This window comes from Vulpes vulpes, chromosome 9 (genome assembly GCF_048418805.1).
Source record: "Vulpes vulpes isolate BD-2025 chromosome 9, VulVul3, whole genome shotgun sequence".
NCBI lineage: Eukaryota > Metazoa > Chordata > Mammalia > Carnivora > Canidae > Vulpes > Vulpes vulpes.
Genome location: NC_132788.1, coordinates 87,404,281 through 87,425,745, shown reverse-complemented (window position 1 = coordinate 87,425,745; position 21,465 = coordinate 87,404,281). Strand labels below are relative to the sequence as shown.

At 37.8% G+C, this 21,465-nt stretch overlaps 1 protein-coding gene across 36 annotated transcripts in view; it reads right to left on the bottom strand.

Moving 5' to 3' along the window:
- ERC2 (ELKS/RAB6-interacting/CAST family member 2) overlaps positions 1-21,465 on the bottom strand; it is a 906,155-nt gene that overhangs the window by 433,256 nt on the left and 451,434 nt on the right. The window lies entirely within an intron of this gene.

The window sequence follows — 21,465 nt, the reverse complement described above, 5'->3', positions numbered from 1 at the left end:
GACTCTGTGAAGACAGACAGACAGACAAGAGGAAGCCTGCTCTCACATTCCTCACACAGAATTCAAGGAAACCATTTACCCAGTGAATAGCTGAGGTTTGGGGAATAGTGGAAGTTGTATAAAGTTCCTACAGGATGATGATGAATGACACTATTAAATGTAGCCGTCATGTAATTTAGAAACGAGAAACAATTTAAACTTACATCGTATAGACTAATTCTCCTACACTACTAGGTGATAACTCATATTAAATGTTTTTTTCATTTTTATGAGAAAAATATCAATATTAATTAGATGAATATGATAAATATTTGAGATTCAAAAGAAAACAGAAGAAAAGAAATTCATGTGCAAAAACTGAATGCTTGCTCTATTCGTGTCTCAAACTCATTTTTCACTTTAGGCAATGCTTCCTATTACTAGTATGCTCATTTGCTAGTATAAATACTAAATTCCTTCTGGTTGCATCTGATAAAATGAGAACTCTTCATCATCCAAAGAAGAAATAGGAAGCAAGAAAGATTTTCCCCTTTCCCAACTGAAGAAACTGAAAACGACTATAAATTTAATATATCCAAGTCCAGCCCATGAGAAAAGCAACATCCTATTAAAAAATAATGTGTCAAATTCTTACTAAATTTTGGTACCATTGAAGCCAAGTCCTATGTTACTTGCATCTTTAATTAAATTATTTTCTTTCCATTTGATCTTTTTTTTTGTAAATTACATTTTAATTTGGATCTTCTAGAAAACCAGACTATTTGACTACTTGCTTATGTCTTGAATGTAGAAAGGAAATAAAGAACTCTAGTTTTCCTAGCTGTTGGAATTTAATTTCTATATTGTTGTTTGGTAGAAACTGATTAAAAGAAAAGTGCTGGCAACACCTGGACACATGATGGTTTAAAAAAAAAAAATCACAAGTTTCTCACTGGCTGAAATGTTGGGAATGGAATATTTTATGATACAGATTTACAAATCTCTATGAACTGGAAGCATTTCCTGGGCAATTAATCAAGGGGAACTTTTATGTAAAAACACATCTTGATTGAGCTATTCACAAATGATCCCACAAGCTGCAGTGACTAATTGTAAGTCTCAGACCTGGGCAGTTTGCTGAAATGCTTTTCTTCAGGCCATTAAAAATACCATGACAACATACAAATTCAACAAGAAGAATAAACTAACTACGGAAAGTTACAATTACAGAAAGGAATTATTCCAAGTATGTGACCCTTGCACAAAAAAATGATGCACGTTTATTTGATACCACAGACTCTCCTCTATTTTTTCCCTTTGATAGGTCTGTTGTAATTCCCCCTAACATTAATGAGAGATATGTGCTAAAAATGAATAGCTGCTAACTCTAGCCATCTGTGCATTCCTGGTACAAATAAAATTGAATGTCATCACTACCCTATTGGATTTCTCGGTAATGCTCTTTGCTGATAAGAACTTTGAAAAAATACCAGTGGCTTTTTTTCTTTTTCTTACTCATACAAAGCATGCCCATTCCCCTTGCTACATAAAGGAATCTATTCTACTCTGAATCCAGGCAGCCACTGAGAGGTGGGGTGAGATAAATCCCTGCTTATCAAGATAACTGTTTCCCCACTCTGTATAAATGGAGACAAAGTATAGCCAGACTCAAATGATTAAAATGGCCAAATTCTTAGCAGGTTAACTCATTACTTTTCATCCTTCTCTTGCCAGCCCTGAAAGCTAAGTAGCTGTCTTAACAGCCTGCAGCAATCACTTCCAAACAACTCTCTTGCCCTACAGCTATGCTAAAACGGAGTTAATTCATTTTCCCTTTATGAATTACTGGCTGTCAAGAATTTGAGAAAGGTCCCAGGCTTTAATGGAGACCTCTGAAAAGAGAGACCGTGTGCTGGAGAACCCAAGAAGGTACGTGAGGGAGCCAGAAAAGCAGGAAGATTGCAGAGGCCCTGGTCAGGAACTGGAATACACACACATATATGTATGTATCAGAAGAGGGGCTCAAGGGATCATCTCCAAACACAGCCAAGTTATCCTCCATGAGAACTGGGAGCATACAGTACTATAGGCCAGGCAGCTACAGCATCACTTCCCAGAGCAGCCAGCCAGTTGATCCTCAACAAGCCAAACCTTGTTAAGGGCCCCTTCATCCACCCTTCTGAGAGGTGTGTGTTAAATCTTGCTCCAGAAGACCCAAGGGTCTAATGATCAGGTGGGTCACTTCTTCCTCTCAAGCTGTACAGAAGGTACTTGGGATCCTCTCATGGATTTGATCATTAGATCTAGTTTTATATGACATATGATGACAGAACTGCTAAGAATATTTATTAGCTTGGCTAACAACTAAAGAAAAAAATGGTAATCACAGCTCTCTGGAGAGGCTTTTTAAATTTCATTTTACGGCACTATAAAATGAGGCCATACCCTAAGCATTTAAATGGGCAAATTATTTGGTTGGAAGTGGCTCAAATTTTGAAGTTCAGTCATATCAAAAGACAAAAGGTAAGAGAACATTCAAGGTAAAGTTCATTTCTAAGGTAGCTAAGATATCACCGAAAGAGAATAAGCATCCATTTGATACAAGTGACCATGTCTGTGTTCAAAGAATACAGTGTATATGTTTAGTGTCAAGATTGTACACTTTGAAAATAGTACAAATCCATGTACTTTTCCTAAAGGCATAATTTTGTTAAATCTATCACCCTTCCAACTTACTAAAAAATATTGACTGTGTGTTTTTAATGGAATACAGCAAATGCAAGTGTAAAATTACTTGTACACAAGAGAATATAAGAAATCATATGTCTAATAAAGACCTAGTATCCATAATATATAATAGCTCTTACAACTCAACAATATAAAAACTAATAACACAATTAAAAATGGGCGAAGATTCTGAATAGACATTTCTCCAAGGAGGATACGCAAATGGCCAATCAGCACATGAAAAGATGTTTATCATCACTTAGTCACCAGGGAAATGCAAATCAAAACCACACTGAGATACCACTTCATATTCCTAGGATGGCTATGATCAAAATGACAGGCAATAACAAACGTTGGTGAGAATGTAGAGAAAATGGAACTATTACCTGGTACTGGTGGAGTATAAAATAGCACACCACTATGAAAAACAATTGGGTAGTTCCTCCAGAATTTAAACAGAATTACCATATGATATGGCAATTTCACTCCTAGGCATATACCCAAGAGAATAAAAATAAATATTCAAACAACAATTTGCACATGAATGTTCACATCAGCATTGTTGAAAATAGCTAAAAAGCACAAATAGCCCAAAAGTTGATCAACTAATAAATGTATAAACAAAATATGGTATACTCACAAAATGGAATATTATTCAGCAATAAAAAGGAATGAAATACTGACACATGCTACAACATGAATGAACCCAAATACATCATGCTAAGTGAAAGAATCCAATCACAAAAGACCACATATTATACAATCCCATTTATATGAAATGTCCCAAATATCCAAATCCATAGAGAAAGTAGATTGGGGGCTGGAATAAGGGGAATGATTGGAGAAATGAGTGTGAGTGCTAATAGGCATGGTGTTTCTTTCTGGGGTGATTAAAATTTAATTCTGGAATTAGTGGTGATGGTTACACAATCTTATTAAAAAACCAAAAACAATTAAATTATACTCTATAAAAGGTATGTTATTATATATGAATATCTTAATTTTAAAAATTATACATGCTAGTAATAAAAAAATCAAACAACACAAAAGAGTTTATAATAAGAAAGGCTATATTTCCCCTCCACCTCTGCAATAACCACTCCCACGGTTCAGTGTTTTTTGTCAATCTTTCCAGAGATTTTTTTTGCCCTTATTACAAGGTTGTTGTGGGGATTAGAAAAAATATTTCACACCAGTGTTTTCTGCACAGAGCTTGTCTCGTGGAAACTGCTTAATGAATGGTAGCAAAGTTTTCTAATTCCTTAGAAATTCAGAACTACCTAAATTAAAAGCATAAAGGGTCTTTAGAAAGGCCTTGTGTGCTTCTACACTTTACAAAACTTTGTTGATTGATAAAAAACAATCTACAAATAACACAATGTAGAGAAGTTGAGGAAAGCTATGTTAATCATTCTACCCAAAATATCTTCATTTGAGAGGACTGAACAAAAGTAAAATGTCTATGAGATGAGATGGTAAACCAAACAAAGTGGCAAGCAAGAAACAGAAAAGAAATCCCACTCTCCCTAGAGCTCTAAGAACTGAGAAGCTAACACAGATCCTTTCTATCAGGCATACAAAGTTGTTGAAGCTTAAAAGTCTAAAGTTTAAAAGTTTAAAAACAAAACAAAAAACCCACTCAAATTCTGTAGGAGGAAGACACTACATTTTGATGGCATGATACCTACCCTTTGACCTAACTATAATGATGAGGAAGAAATGATTCCATTGTATGATGACTGCCTGGACAAGTGCACTAGTCCATGGGTTTGAATTCTCAATCTCTATTATGTGCTGCCAACCCTCCCACAAGCCTCAGACAAGATCAAGGGAGATACAGATACTGTGCTACAGTGAAGACCATCTCTCTATCAGAGAGTTGTTTTGTTTGTGCTGGTTTTTTAAATTTATTCCAAAAGGAAAGTTCTCATTTATCACAAAAAAAGGCCTTCATTTCTTTTCAGCTTTTATGCTGCTGGGATTCTCCGATCACACTGTGTGGGGCCATGAAGAACTGTCCCAAGAATGATTCCTGGAAGAAGCAGAAAACCCCTCCTGGAAATATATCTTTTCTCTTGGCTGTTTCCCCAGAATTCCCCACTGGGAACTGTCTTCAGCAGGCAAGAGGATGTATGGCCTGAGGTCTTCCCCCACCTCTTCCCCGTCCATGTTTCTTGAAGCCCATCCAGAGCTGATGACTGTCTCTGGCCTACAAAGGCGCTGCTGCCTCCATGGAGGCCCACTCACCAAACCCACTCAAACTCACTTCAAAAAGAGGAATTCCACATTCCTGCTCAAGAGAGGGTGAAGATTCAGACCGGCAGCACAAAAAAAGGCTGCTGAAACTGCCAACACAAACAGCTTCTCAGCTTCTATTATAAGAGGTTTTCATCAATGCTTGGAATCCTTTGTGTTATAGAAATAGTTTTCCACCCCAAAAGAAGCACATTAAAGAGTGGTCCCTATGGTATCAGGAGTTCTTGAGCCAAACCAATTTATCCTAGCACAAAACTTCTCACTGTGGAATAGGATGCAGTATTCTGTAGTCAGAACAGCTGAGTTTGAATACTGGTTCTACTCATTAACAGCTGTGTGACAGTGGGCAACTTCTCTGAGTCTGGCTGTCCTCATCTCACAGATGGGACCAATAATAGCATCTACTGTCTTGGAGTTACCATAAAGAAAATGTGTGACCAAGTCTAAAGAATATAGCATCATGCATAGCACCAAACACACACTCAACTAAGTCTTCTGTCTTGTCTGCTACTATAACAGCAACAGCAACAGACTGCTTGAGCAAAAAATCCCTGCCACCACACCTTTATTCTCTTCCTGCTATTAGAGTAAGTTTTGTTTGCTTTTCCAGTTCTGCTGACTCCTATTTTCTTGTTAGCTTCTTTTAGAAACTAAGGGATGGATAATACAGGCTGCTGATTTTTGTGTTTTGTCTGTTTGCTTGTTTTATTAATTATCCGTGCATCCTTAAGCCTGTTCCTCCCTCTTCACCTCTAATGCTACCACCTTCTTTTGGCACCAGTGTTTCTTCTAGCATAGGCTACTGCCTACCTCTCTGGCACTGAAATGCTATAGAGTTAATCCTCTAGAAGATACTTTTGCCTGCTATTCCCAGACTCAAAAAATTCAGAATCTTGAGCTAAGCACTCAAGGCTTTCCTTGGCCTGGCAAACCCTTACTTCTCCCTATTCCAGAGCTTAAGCTACAGAATCCCCTACCCTCTCTTCCAAGCATTGTCCCGTCTCACTTTGTTGCCTTTGCTCATGCTCCCCATCTGGTTCTATATCTGATAAAATTTTTTCCACTTTTCTAGTCCAGTCCAAATACTATCACATTAATAGAAACTTCCCTGCACTCTGTCTTCTAAATGCCCATGATATTCATATTCAATTTGGCACACTCTGCCATGGGTAATGCCTCTTTGTCCAATTCCAGATTTTCAATCCTATCTGCCTACTAGACAGAGCTACCTAGCTATCCCAAAGCATCTAAAACACAGCTTGGACAAAACCTCTCTGTTCTTAGCTCCTGCCATATTTTCCACACCTGTTCCTACATCCTGCCACTGTTAGTCAGGGATCTCAATCATGTAGGCATGTCTCACTAAACCTAGGGAAAGCTGAGAAATTAGGCTTCCTAAGAAGGAAAAAAAAAAAAAAGATATTCCTGCTGGGTCTCACAGAGAAGGGTATGGGAAAGCCATCTAGAGTCCAAGGTGATTCTAAACAGAGGGCTATTTTATTGTCCTGCATAGCAATAGCTATCTAATCTTCCACCACCCTGGTGACTTGGTTTCCCTCTATGTAATCTTCAATGGTTCACATGCCATCTGCACATCTTTACATAGCTTCTAGTTACTCATAATTTCTATCCCCTCATAACTTCAGTTCATTACAATTCACACTATTAATTCATTCTACAAATATTTATTAAGTGTCCACTATATTACGGCACACAGGTCCTTTTCAGATGGAAGTTCCACTCTAGACTAGAGGACAGACACTGAACAAGAATTAAGACTGTGCTTCATGTTCTAGTGGGAAGTTACATAAATTTATAAGAGACAAACCTAACCTGGCTGGGCTAGCTCCAGTGAAAGGCAAACAGAGGAAGTGACATTTAAACTTCACTTGACCTAGAAAAAAGTAAAGTTATATCCATACTTCATACCTTACAGTAAGATAAATTCCAGATGGTTCAAAGACTAAATGCAGAAAATCAAACCATAAAAATATCCCCCCAAAAATCACAGGACAACTGTTCTTATAGTATGAAAGAGGTTTCTACTATGACACAAAACTCAGAAGACATAAGAAAAAACAATATACTTGACTATATAAAAATAATTTTTAAACATTTCTGTATAACCATTAGCAAAATTTTTTTTAAAAAGCAAACTGTCAGGAAGGAACATTTTTTTTTTTAGGAAGGAACATTTTAAACTCAAATCAGACAAATGGGTAATTTTTCCAATATAAGAACTTCTAAAAATAAATTTAAAAACAACAAAAGAATACGACAAATTATGCACATATTTAACGGTGCCCCATCTTCACCTGTAACAAGATAAAAGCAAATGAAAACTAGGTTTAAATGTCTTATCCTACAGACATATTCATATACATATGAAATTAAGCCTATTCATAGTTATTAATTATAGGAGTCTATATGAAAAGGAAAAATTTGAAACAACCTAAAGTCCTTTCAGGAAGAGACTGGTACAATGGAACTGTATGCAGGAGTAAAAAGGAATGGAAAGCTTTTATTTATGGATATGGAAAGATCTCAAAGACATTAAAAAAAAAAAAAAAGAAACCAAGGTGCAGAACAGTGTGTATCCCATTATACCACTTGCATAAGTATCCTACTATAAATCCTATCAATTTGCTTCCATCTTTCTAGATCCTGCTTCTAAGAATAGTTTAAGTTACACCACAATGCCTGGTATAAAGCATACATACAATTAGTATTTGATGAAAGTAAGTTGATGAATAAAGTAAATAAATGGATAAAGGAACAAACTTGGGTACTTGGCCTAAACTCAACATATGGTCCTTTAATGCATAGATATGGAAAACCTATGAAAAAAAAATATGGCTAAATCCTAGCTATTTTGTTTCAGAAAAATCTAAATACATCCTTATGTAAGACAAAGATTACTTTTCAATAAACATAGGATGAATTTTCTATATTTAGCTATTCATATCCCTCAGGAAAGAAGCATTCGGCAGGGTACAGTTGTTTTCAACCTTTCCCTCAAAATCTGTCAATGGCTCAAGAGGAAAAAGCCTTAAAGGCTTTTTTCCAACAACTAAATTTTCTATAACTAGGAAAGCTAAAGAGGCTACATGAACAGATCATCTCCTACTTCTCTGGTGCATGAACCCCCTACTCTCACCCAGTATTCTTGTCATGAAAACCTTCATCACAACATCATCCCTTATGAACATCTGTTGTGTGCCAGACTGTGCTCCATGTTCAATGTACATCCTGACCACAAACCTACAAGGGATGAGTAAAATACAGTGTCTCCATTTTACAGACACAGGGAGAGGCTTGACAACCTGTGGATGTGTACTCAACATGCCACAGCAATGAGGAAGTTGCTTCTTAAGATAGAGTTTACTTTTCTACATGTAACATTCTGACAATAGATAGTAGTTTGAATAATCTGGATTACAAATGAAATACTAATATAAAGTAGTAACAGGTTTAGGATAAATGACACACATGAAGTCCAAGAGCAGTGCTTCTTTATCTGCTCAGGAATCCTTAAAAAGCCCCTGCTTTGCATGTTTAGGTGGCAAAAGAGCACCCACACTCACCAGAGTGATAGGACACCTATGTGCCAATTGCCCAGTGAGTGTTTCTCACCAAGGCCCACTCATCACAGGTTATCAGAAGATTCTCCAGCTATTCATTATTATAACCAACTCATTCTCTCCACGGTAATTATCTGTGAGCAATGTATCATGCTGTCCTTGGAACCATCAAACTGACATATGATTAAATAGCAGAGGGCTCTGAAGTTAAATTTAAAACCACTCTCTTACACTTCAACTCACACATCACATCAAGATCTGTCCAGCCATGGGAATATTCCAGTTGACCAACACCAAAGGCCAGGGAGAGACTATTCCATGACTTTACGTTCCCATCTGGGAGAGGCAATGGTTATGTTCTCAAAACCCTCTAAAGAGATTTTCCTAGGACCTAAAGTAAAACTTTGCAAAGCAATTCACTGCCAAAAGTTCTGCTTCTGCTACACATTAAATGTCTCAAAAGTTGCTCATGTTCACCATGTATCTTCACAATTACATGTGGGGTCTCACAAGAAATAGTATAACTTGTCCACACAATGGTGAAGATCACACACTTTTCAACTATCACTAAAAAATTATTGCAAAGCATAAATTATTGTACACTCAGCTCTGTTTATACCATTAAGAATAATGCTTAGATTAACAATGTTACCAACTAGAAAAAAAATTGGAAGAGAAGGTCAATGGGCAAGCTAGAGTTAAAACATAAGTCTCACTCCTCTTGGACTAAAAAAAGAGCAACAAGAGATTCTTCTAGGGGAAATTTCTTTCCAGTCCCTGACTCACTCTATAATTTCTAGAATTAAAGTTGTCCTACAAAAATAATTTTACACATTTCACTTTATTTTTGCAGGAGCTATAAATTAGGAAAAATAACTTTTCCCCATCCTCAATAAAATAGTTGCACCGAAAGCAAAATCAGCCAATTTCTGTCTTCCTATTCTAGTTTTCATATTTCTGTAGCTTGATATCGCAGTTAATGTTCACCTGTATGGTAGTCACTTAATTTAGAATACAATTTAAAAGAGCAGCAAATATTATCAGAATTCCTTACAAAGAAATTTCCAAAGTTTTTGTTAGATATGTTAACAATAAAGTATTTTGTTCAGAGAAACAGACACAGTACCCACTCATTTTTAAAGAGGTCCCTCCAAAATGTAGGCTTCACAAAAATGTGAAATTACGCAGTGTGAAAATTCCAAGTACCTTTACCCAATACGGAAGAGAGTCCTAGTCACCAGTTGGATAGGTTTCCCTACAACTTGAGCTGGTATTGTGGGTAATGAAGTGATAGAATTCACATTTCATAAGAAAAGCCATATAAAGGAAATAGATATTATTTTTCTAGAAAGTGATTTATAATAATACTGAGAAACTATTTTTTTTACATTCCTTCCCCTTCTCAACATTTACAGAAAAGGCTAACATATCTTGAGAGATTTACTATTTGCTGATATTCATCCATATGGTAGGACCAACCAAAAGCCAGGAGTAGGGGAGGAATGGGGGGTGGCTTGTTGGGGGAGGGCAGGAGGTTTTGAAAAAAAACACAAAGGAATGGTTAACCCTACTAAATTGGCATCTCTTCTTCTGAGGCCAAGACTTATCAGGCCTACCTGGAACTATCTTTTGATTTTGCTGTTGCGGTCATTGTTTTCTTTTTTTAAGATTTTATTTATTTATTCATGAGAGACACAAAGAGAGAGAGAGGACAGACACAGGCAGAGGGAGAAGCAGGCTCCACGCAGGGAGCCAGACATGGGACTTGAGCCCAGGTCTCCAGGATCACGCCCTGAGCTGAAGGCGGCGCTAAACCGCTGAGCCATCTGGGCTGCCCTGCTGTCATTGTTTTAACAGATCTGCAAGTTGAGAATGGTTTTACTCCTCTCTAAGGAACCTTAGAAGCATATTGTACCACAAAGCATTTCAACTACAATGTACATTGTATTCCCTCTATCTTCTTCACATTCTAGAGGCTGCAGAGAAAGAGCCAGAGCAGCCACTCAAGTAAAAGCTAAAAAGCAAAAATAATACAGAGCATAAAGCCCTAGTTCTACAAATTGGAGCTGGCTCAGCAAAACATTAGCCATGGCAAGTCCTACCAAGGCCAGGTTGGAAAGGTGCAAGAACCAACCCCTGGCTACACCTCAAAGGTTCAAAAACATTTCCAAATATAGAACCTACTTTATGTTTGCAGGAGCTGTAAATCAGGGAAAACAACTTTTTCCATCCCCAATAAAATATTTGCACCCAAAGCAAAATCAACTGATTTCTGGCTCTCCACCAGTTCTGCTTGGGCATAAAATTTTCTGACACTTCACCAGAAATGTCAGCATTAGTATAAGGCAGCTAAAAGAGGGAAATAATTTTTTGACCTGTGGATAACCCCTTCAACCCCAACAGGAAAAGGAATTTTAAAAAACACCTGAAACCCAGTTTTTCCAGTTATTAGTACAAATGGGACAAACTATTTTTCTTAGTGGCCAAATCCTTCCTTATAGGAAGTGCTGGTCTTTGAATTCAGTGAAGGGAGGGGTTATGTCTGTTTTACTGCTATATTCCCAACACCCAGCACGGACTCCTGCATGCAGAAACATTTCAATAAACAGTCAAAAAAAGAGAGGAATAGAAGGAAGGAGAAAGAAAAGGGAAGGGAAAAAAGGAATACGAAGGGAAGGAATGAAAGAAGGAGAGAGGCAAGAAGGGAAATAGGGATATAAGAAGGGAAGGAAGAAGGAGCAGAGGAGGGAAAGAGAAAGGGAGAGAATAAAATAAATCCAGGAGATGTTTTATCCTTTTCTTTTATTTGTGTTTTAATTTTTCTTGAACTTTCAAGCATCCAACTTGAGAAAAAACGAATTATAAGATCTCCGGTGCAGTCAACTCCACCTCCAGAAAGAGCCTTCCAGCAACTCTCCATGGGGATTGAGTAGAGGGTGGGAGGGGTGAAGGTGAAGCTAATGGAAATTCCTCTCTCAACAGTCATTTATTCAACATACAGGAGTTTGCCACCTCCAGTGTGTGGCACAATATCCCATGGAGCTGGAGAACCAGCCAGTGCTCAAGGAGGCCACGATCTACCAGGAGATACAGTGCCTAATTCGAGGTAGGGTATAACATAGACCAGGGAAAAGGGTCAGATAAAGCTCTGAGGAGATCAAGGCTGGGAGAAATTGTTGCTGCCTAAGGAGCTCAGGGAAGGTTGAAGAGATGATGCCTGAGAAGAAACCAGCCCAAGAAGGGGTAAGGGTTATAGGAGAAGGGAGGGCATCAATATCAGGGCAAAGACAAAGGTTGGCTGCACAGCAGGCAAAACAGTACTTCCCCAAAGTGCTTCATGAGGTATATTCTATGAACCTCATATTTGGAAAACCATGGATCCCACACAATTGCACAGGAGTCCCTACTGTGGGCCTTCTCAAAGATTTTAATGCAATTAAAGCAGAAGTGGCAAAAGATTCCTTTTGTATGTCAGAAAGGACTGGCTTTTGGGTGAAAAAAAAACCAATTTCTTCACTTACTAGCTGTATTAACTTGAGCAAAATACTTAAATTTCATGAACTCCAGTTTCTTCTTCTTCAACACAGAAGAACTGACAGTCCCAACCTCATACAGTTGTTTTGAGTAAATACCATATAGAAAGTGATTAATTCAGTGCTGACACTTAGCTAATGCCCAATATTATTACTGCTGCTGCTGCTTCTGCTATTTCTATTATTATTAATATTAATGTGCATCATGAATATAAAAATGAAGAATGTCATATACATTATTTATTCAATGATTTGGTCAGTTTTTCATCAGTTATTTTTTAAAAATGCCAGATCCAGCATATAGTGTCAGGCCTTAGCACACAGGAGGTGCTTACTAGGTATTTGTGGAGAGAATGGGGCAAGAACTGACCCTAGCAAAGAGCAAATTGTAGGACAGAAAGGGAATGCTCTAAGCAAGTTGTTTCTCATTATTTCTTTGTACAACAGGCCTCTGAGGTCCAGGAGTAATGACTTCATCCTTTGCTAGAAGAATGAGGCAGTACTGAGCTTTGGGGAAACATCACAAAGAGTTTATTTTGGTGAAAATGTTTGAAGTGACTCTGTAACAATGAGCTCACGCTTGCTGCCAGGTGCCAGCCATCAGCTGGAGCCTGCTTGCCAGGGAGATGCACACAGCCCATCACCAATTCCATCTCTGTAGGACATATGCAGGGAGGAGGATCCCAGAAGACCTACTCCAAAGACATCTCTTTCCTCTCCAGGAGGGGATACTGAGGCATAAATAAGGAAGCACCTGCCTCAGAATCCAAAGCAAATCAGAGGCTAGAAGAACCCAGGATAGGCCTGAGGCTTCTGAATTTACTTGGTGAACTCTCTGGCAGGATTTTGAAGTGAATCCCAAAGGATACTTTTTTCTTTTTTTGTTCAAGTGCTGGTACATTTATCTAGATAACTTCATCTGCCATAAGTCACATGCTAATCTCACAAATAGTTCCTAGAAATGAGCAAACTTCACATAAACCCTCCCCCAGAGTGCAATGCAGGGATCCTACTAAATCTTCTTCAGCTTCCCACTGATTTTTGTGTAAAGAGATTCTTGACAGAAGTGGAGTTTTCTGGAATAAGAACCTGAACAAATTTGGAATATGACATTTGCATTTTACAAACCAGATACTTATTACATGTCCATCTAATTTTTTTTTTATGTCCATCCGATTTAAAGCAGAGAGACTACGTAAAGTTTGAAAAGGAAATCAGGCCATTTTTAAAAATAGTTGGAGGGGAAGATTTCCCATGGAGTCTACAGCACAGAAAAAAAAGACCCAAGAGTTAGTCAAGTTTTCACACTTCAGATTGGGAAGTAGGGAGATGCAGTGCAGACTACAAAATTCTATGGTAAGAAAGACCATACATCTTTTAAAGAATATGTGATAAGTCTATACACACATAACATGTATATGTATAGACAGGGATACGTGTATGCTACATATACAAATACATGTATCTCAACTATGAGCCATATAAAGAAAGTACATGAGCTGTATTCAATCTAATTGTTATATTTCATTTATTTCCCCTTAAGTATTTTTCCAAGTTTTTATTAAATTCCAGTTAATTAACATACAGTCTAATATGAGTTTCGGGTGTAGAATTTAGTGATTCAGCACTTACATACAACACCCAGCACTCATCACAACAAGTGCCCTCCTTAATACCAATCACCTAACCTAGTTAGCCCATCCCTCCTCCCCACCTGCCCTCCAAAATTGTTACATCTCATTTTATTTTAACTGGTAAACTTATAAGTGGTTGGGAAAAAAGCAAAGTTAACTCTGGACCCGTCAAAGCTCAAGAAAGCTTCCAAGACCTTTAGATATTTTTGTTCCAGGAAAGTAAGCTGCCCAATTCCTCTTACACTAAAAATATAACAAGAGACTGTTGACAAGGATTGTACATTTCCTCTATTGTGTTCATTTGGGGTAAGAGGTTAAATGATATAGAAATAATATGAATCTTGATTTGATCATACAGTTCACACAACCAGACTTGACCTAAACTTTTTACCAAACTCAATTGACATATCGAACCCCTTGTAGAGAGAGACCCCTTATTACCCAAACCTCTCACAGCCCTAATCCTGCATTCCATCTTCTGAGAGTCAGAGTTCATGTTTATTCACCATGAAACAAGATAAAACTAAATACTACACAGTACAGTTTCTGACACATAAGATACAGCAGAATGCCTGTGAACAACATCTGAAGGTCCTGGCAGGGAGCCTCAGGTGTGAGAGCCAAAGGGATCCCTGGTCTCAAGAGCTTCCATATCAATAGGTGCAAATGAGGAGTAGCAAAGGAAAGCAAAAGGAGAAAGAAAACAAAAAAAGACAGGCAAGTAGGAAAGCTTACAGCCTCATTAAATGAGAGGATCCAAAACTTGCAAGAAAGATTTGGATGCCATGTGGCCAACCTCCTCCTCTCCCACCTTCATTATGATGTCTGTATCTGCATATAGGGGTACCATAAAGTGAATTAATAGTCATTAAGTTTTGGGTGAGAACAGTTCTGTAGGACCATGCTTTCAATCTCTGTTTAGATCTCTGGAGAATTCTTGAGAATGGGCTTCTTTCAGTGAGATGAAGTTCAAGGCAGTTGCTGTGCAACGCCCAGCATGGTATGTGGGAACAGCAGAGATGTGGTTTCATTTTCAAGGACTTTATATAAGCCATAGAACTTGGGAGCAGGCAGTGGGACAAAACTGGTGTGTGGGCAGGAGGCCTCATTTTGAAATTATCTGCCACTAGCATAAATGCTTTGGTCTGGTGGCTTTAGGTGATGAGCAGTAGACAGAATAAAAAGGTGTACATACTGAATAAAGAGAAGAGAATAACATTGCTTGCCTCTCAAAAGAGCAACTACACTGGCTATCAATTTGGGTCCTTTTTTTTTTTGTCTAAACTTGGTAGCTCAAATCATACAATGAGCAGCTTCTGGTAAATTCATTGATTGAATAAAGAAATAACTAGATAGTACGGCATATTACTGTAAAGAGAAGTCTTGCTTGACTTAAACGAGGGCCAGTTACTGACTTGGACTGCTATCTAAGAGGAATCAAATCTGGGATGCATTTCTAAAACAAAATGTTCATTTTGCTTCTTAATATCAGGGTGTACATAGTTAATGGTGAATCTAGTTTTACATTTGGTTCCATATGCTATGCCCTAGGTAATTAAAGTATGTATTATGGCTAATAAAAATGAAGTTAAAAGTCAAAAACCAAAACAATGACAGGAAATAACATGTGTGTACAATATGTTACCAACACACTGATAATTTTCAAAAGTGACTTTACAAAAAGTATCATAAATCTTTCAAAACACAGTGATTTAGTAAGCAAAAAGTCTGAGTGGTTTGCACTATTAAATTTAGCTTTTGAGTTGCTGTGTCACAAGCAGATCTTTTGTTCTCCTAGGTTATATTTAGCATCCTGGATTTTGTTTTTTCCACTGCAACATGCTTTATCATCACGCAGTCAATTTTCTGAGCTGCTCAGGAGAAATGCTCTAGAATCTCACTCTGATTTCTCTTACTGATTGTATAATCTGGGAATCAAATGTATCAAATAATCCAACAGTGATTTATTTCCCATCTTCTTTTTTTGCCCTTTCCCACCTATATGGCTTTCTCATAAAATAAACCTTCCCTAGGCATAGAATGAAATGGGGGGAAAAAATGTGGTGGCCAGAGGAAAACAGTTTCAGAAATGTGTTTGTTAAACAAGTGCAAGCAATAAATTGAGCTTAGGAGGGAAAGGCAGTTAGAAGAAAAACTAGAAGTACTGACCTGACAGTCAAGCTGATTGGAGCAAGGGTGAAAGCAGCGATTTGGAGGATAAGCAGAAAGGAAAAGGATAGCAAAAGAGAATAAAAGGAAGGAAATGCATTAGTTTTAAACATACAGCCAACAGATGTTATATTAGCAGGTTTTATAACCAAATGAAGGATAATAAAGCAACTTTTATATGATATTATCCCAAAAAGTCATGGGCACACATTGTAAGATGCTCTATTAAATATTATATACATAAGAAACCAGTCTTTGCTCTCATGCATTATCACTATAAGTACTGGTATGAAATACAGGTGTGCTCCAGCAACCCAATAGCAGAATTTGCCCTTTTCTAGAGGAATATTCATAGGGAAAGTTCCTATATGTGTCCACACAAAATTTTATTATTTAAGTTGCTAAGATATTAGAGTTAGTAGTAAGCACTGATGTCAGAAATATTTATTTGAACCAATAAATTTTTTTGTTTGTTTGTTTGTTTGAGAAGAGTGCTCAGCTCCATCACAGTTAAAAGCTTTATGTAATTTGCAGCCAGAGCATCGAGGACTGGTGGTCACCAACGGGAGCTACCGGCGTGGCCTGGACAGGGCCTGGGGCCTGGGATGGCCGCTCCCGCCCCGGGAGCTCCAGCTCGGTCCTCTGCACGCGCCATCCAGGGGCACCCACAGAGGACAAGGACAGCTCAGCCCCCATCGGGCTTGCCAGTTGCCCATCCGGCACCTCCCTCCCCCTCCAGAGGTCCCAAAACGTCCACAAACAAAGGCGTCAGGCAGGTGGAAGCCCAGGTGCTAGTGCTGTCAGGCTGAAGGCCAACAGGCTGAAGGTCAGAAATATTTATTTGAACCAATAAATTGGATGGTTATATCTTAGGAGATATTCTTCCTTCCTCCCTGAAAACCAAAATGAGCTGAACAATTTGGCTTTCTGTTTAAAGATTTCCATTTTAGATGCTCACAAAGCACAGTACCTAGCAATGATCAAAGACACTGTGAGCAGGGCTTTGGGTGAGGTGCTGCTTGCCTATCAGCCTCCCAAGAGAGGACAGGGCAACTTCCAAAGCTGAGGGTAATTTTTTTCAGTTGTGAAAATGAGGATTATACTTCATCACTGAAAATATCCAGATGCTTGATAACTTATTTGTACAAAAATATTTAACATGCCCTTCTCATTAATCAAAATAATAAAGTCCCAAATCCAAGCAAAAATTAAAAGAAAAAAAAAGTCATGATGTTCAAGCTACCACAGGAGCAAATAATAGGCATTCATTTGTAAACCTATATAATGCTTTTTGTAAAAAACAGAGTGTATGAACAAGTATATTACCAGCTATCTGCTCAAGGGGACCCCATTAATAATTCCATACTATTAAGAAGTAATTTTAGGGGCACATAGCTGGCTCAGTCAGAAGAGCATGTAACTCTTGATCTCAGGGTTGTCAAGTTGAGCCCCATGTTGGGTGCAGAGATTACTTAAATAAATAAAACTTAAAATATTTTTAAAAATAAGTAACTTTAAGCATTTCACAGAGGAAGGTAAAACAAAACAAATCCTCAGGAGAAAGCTTAAACAAGAATATTTCAAGTGAAAACAGTATTGATCATAATGATAAAAAATCAAAGAGAAAATTCAGAATTAAACACACAATGAGAGCTTTGGTCCAATAACCCCTTGTATCTGAAAGCCCCCTGCACAGTGTTTCATGATCATGAACACACAACTGATCAAAAATAAGTGACGGGGTCATGATAATTGTGGGGACTTTGACCCCAGCTGTTATTTCAAATTGTTCTGGATGAGAGAAGTGTAGCTCCATAGACAAGCTTTAGAGGATCCTAAATTGAAACAGCAAGCAAACATTTAAGATTAGTTGCCTTTTCCAAGGATTCGTAGTTTTCATCAAATTCTCAAAGGCATCCATGACAACCAAAGGATTGCTAGGGATGGTCCAAAACCATCTGCCACTTGTTTCATTGAAATTTCTTCACTTTAACAAACAAAAATGGATATTTCTCAGCAAGAAGAGTTTATATCAAAACAAATAGAACTGCTATCAGGTTTCTTGGTTGTACCATGAGACTTCTAGAACATAGTACATTTTTTTAAATAAAGCTTCAGTTTAGATTTTGTTAAAAGTGTTCTGAAAGGCATCAAAGAAATTATGTTGGCACATTACTGAAAAAGTTCAGAAGGAAAAAATAATAGTCTGTTTCTCAACTCTTAGATAAGGTGCTTTTAGGCATCTAAAATGATTTCTCAAAATTCCAAATATCTGATGGAATTAGTCCTTGAACCAGATAATTAAGAACTATCTGTTTTCTATTCTGATATTATGTCTTAGGAGTAGAAACCCAAAGGACCCCCCCTCCTCTCCACAGTGGGGAGGATATGAATGAGGGCTTGATTCGGGCATTCCCTGTCTCCTAGACAAATATCGACAAACCTCTTACCATATTTAGGATAATTACATGAAAGGCCACCTGATGGATTCCTTCCTGTGGCTGAGCTGCCAAAAACCTAGTGGCAGCATGCCTTGTTTGACAAGAGATGTTAACTCTCTCTTTCCCCTAAGGCAGAATTAATTCTGAAACTCTAAATAAAACTCAGAGCCCTTGATGGGCACTGACACAGAAAGACCACATATTCCTTCCCTCTAATGTTTGATTACCTATCTGATCATATAGCAGACATGGTATCTAGCACGGTTAATCAAATGAAGACTTCAGTCTGATTTGGACCAACTCTCAGAAGTATGCTTAAGGCCCTTCACCCATCTTGTGTTAAACCTCCCCAGAGTCCAGCTGCCTGCTGCCCAAGGCAGAAGCTCCATGCTGAGCCATAAGCATCAAGTGCAAGAATTTATAGGAAAAAAATGCACGTGGGGACCATACTGGAACAATATGCATTTTGGGAAGCAAATCTTTAATGGCTGATGTAAAACATCATTCACGTGGAATTTAAGAGGTAAATGCATCCATGTAAGTGCCAGGCATATGCTATTTGGAATGTATACATTGTGAAGAAAATTAAAAATGGGAAGATTAGCAGAGTGGAAAGAAGCAAGAATTGCCCTCTGAGAGAGAAGTAGACAAGTGTCAGTGTCTTTTGAATTATGCTATTCCTAACCCTGAACCTTTTGTTGCACATGACTGAAGTTCTGGAATATTTTAGAACACTCATTGCTTTTAAAAAGAAGTCTTTTCACTCTGGTAGGTCACATTACAGACCAGAGACCACAAATTTATTTCAAGTTCAATTTTTTTTTGGTTTTCAAAATCACAAACTTAATTGCAAACACTCCTCCATGACTCCAAAATGGAGATATATGTCACATTGCTAAGAAATCTTTAGTTCCCAACATTACGAGGTAGGAATTTTGTAGTTTAAGCCAGAAAATGGAGGTACTGCCCAATTTGAAAAGGGCTGCCTGACAAACAAGGAAGGTGTTTTGGTCAGAATACACATGAAGCCCGGCAGATAATGATTCAGAAAGGCAGGCCAAGGCTAAGCTCGCCTTTTCCCAAGAAACTTCCCTCTTGCTCTCCACCCCCACTACCCCCACCATCTCCTTCAGGGCCTGGGCTGGGACTAGGGCTTGGGCTCAGACATTTCCCAGACTATGTTCTGCTGCTGGACCCAAGACACAGGCAGGCAGAGAACTGGGACAGACTCAAGTCTCACCACACATTTTATGAATTACAGTGCCTGGGAGGCATCAGCTTTAAGGAAAGGCAAAGACAGAGATAAAGAAAATGTGCAGAAAGTACATAAAGATAAATGCCTGTAAAATCACTGTTGTTTTAATGCATTCCATATTGAGGATATAAAAATGTGAATATTCTAAATGATTTAATGGCACTAGTGTCCAGCTAAGACCTGTTTGTCGAACAAGATGACGATGCTATTTTTATGCAAATATTTATAGTAGCTAATCCTGATTTTTCAGTTATAGTTCTGGGGAGCTGGGTTAGTGCAGAAAAATGCCTTTAAAATGTGGGGCACATCACTTTCTCTCATGAAAGCTAATAAAGATGAGACAGATCTCCTGGGGCCTAGCAGCAATGCCTCTCTCTCTGTAGGCTATGTGACTGTTTAGTGCTACTGGACTAACTTCTTCCTTCTGGTTTACTGTGGGACAGGATTGTTCTCAGCCCTCGTCTGTTAGACCTGGGTTCAAATCCTGACTCTTGAAATTATAAACTCTGAAAGCTTTAGGAAGTTACTTAATCTTATAAGTCATAGTTTTCTTATCTATAAAATAAAGACAATGATACTTTCTGTATTGTGGGAGATTAGATGGTATACAGTATTGCAGATCAACTGATTGGCAGAGTACCTGATATACAATGTGAGCATAAAATACATATATTATTATTATTGTAATTACTATTATTAACATTATCTAGGGCATAGATAGTATTATGCCCTTCAGAAGCTCACAGCTTCTCAGAACAGATTAACAATCAGGAAACATTTACCATAGTTTTGCCTATTTCTGACTATAGGATCAACCTCCAGAAGGTAACTCAACCTTTCAGGGTCTCAGCTTTCTCACCTTTAAGGATTTTGTTTGCCTGCTTATCTCAGGAAAATAAATTCTTGATTTAATCACTAAAATTGGTCACAATGTATAAAAATCTGATTATCATCAAACTAATACTAAGATTTTTAAACAAAATATTAATTGACTTGAAGTCTGAATATATTAAATACTATGTTTGAAAATCTTAAAAATTTGAGAATTGACCTATCCATTTAAATACATGGCCACTTAATATTGAGAATTCATTTATTTTAGCATTTAACTGCTTGTGGTAATATAACTGTCCCACCAGGACTTGGCACCTAAAAAGTATGATACATTTTAAAAGGTTTTTAGAGACTCAATTCTAACAAGATTTAAGGTCACACAGCTGGCATGAAGCAGAGGCAAAATTTGAACCCAGGTCTTTCTGTCAGTACAGCCAGTGATCTTTCCACAAGGCCACAGAGAGCTATTCTGCATATGTCTTGAAGTCCTTTCAGGCCTCGCAAGTGTCTTGATCAAAGCTGGCAAGCATTCACTGATTTATTCAAAATTTGTTGATCTCTTCCATATGGACTAAATCTAGGAAAGACAAATTTTGCCTTATTGCTGAACCAATATGAAATCCTCAGAGGTAATGGAGTTACATAAGATTATTCAGAAATTCTTTCCTTCTATGAAATATAGGAAAAAGCATTGATAGAAAGCTTATTTTTAGAGTCTATCCTATATATAAATACAATATGGATTGTGATTTATCTGAAAATTAAATATTCTAGCATCCTGATATAACCCTCTTTGTTTTTGACCGAATTTGCTATCAGATAGGCCTGCCTCAGACTTTATTCAAACATATTTATTTAACAAATGCTATAAGGTCCTCTTAAAAGATACATCCCTTGATGAATTTGCTGTGGTGTGCCAGAAGACATCCAAAGGACATGAGCTCCCTTTCCTTTCTCTTACCTTGAATGAATTGCCAAATATATTCTTTGTGCGAAACAAACCTAAACCACACATGTTTGTCTTTCATGGCAAAAGCAAAAACAAAAACAAAACAA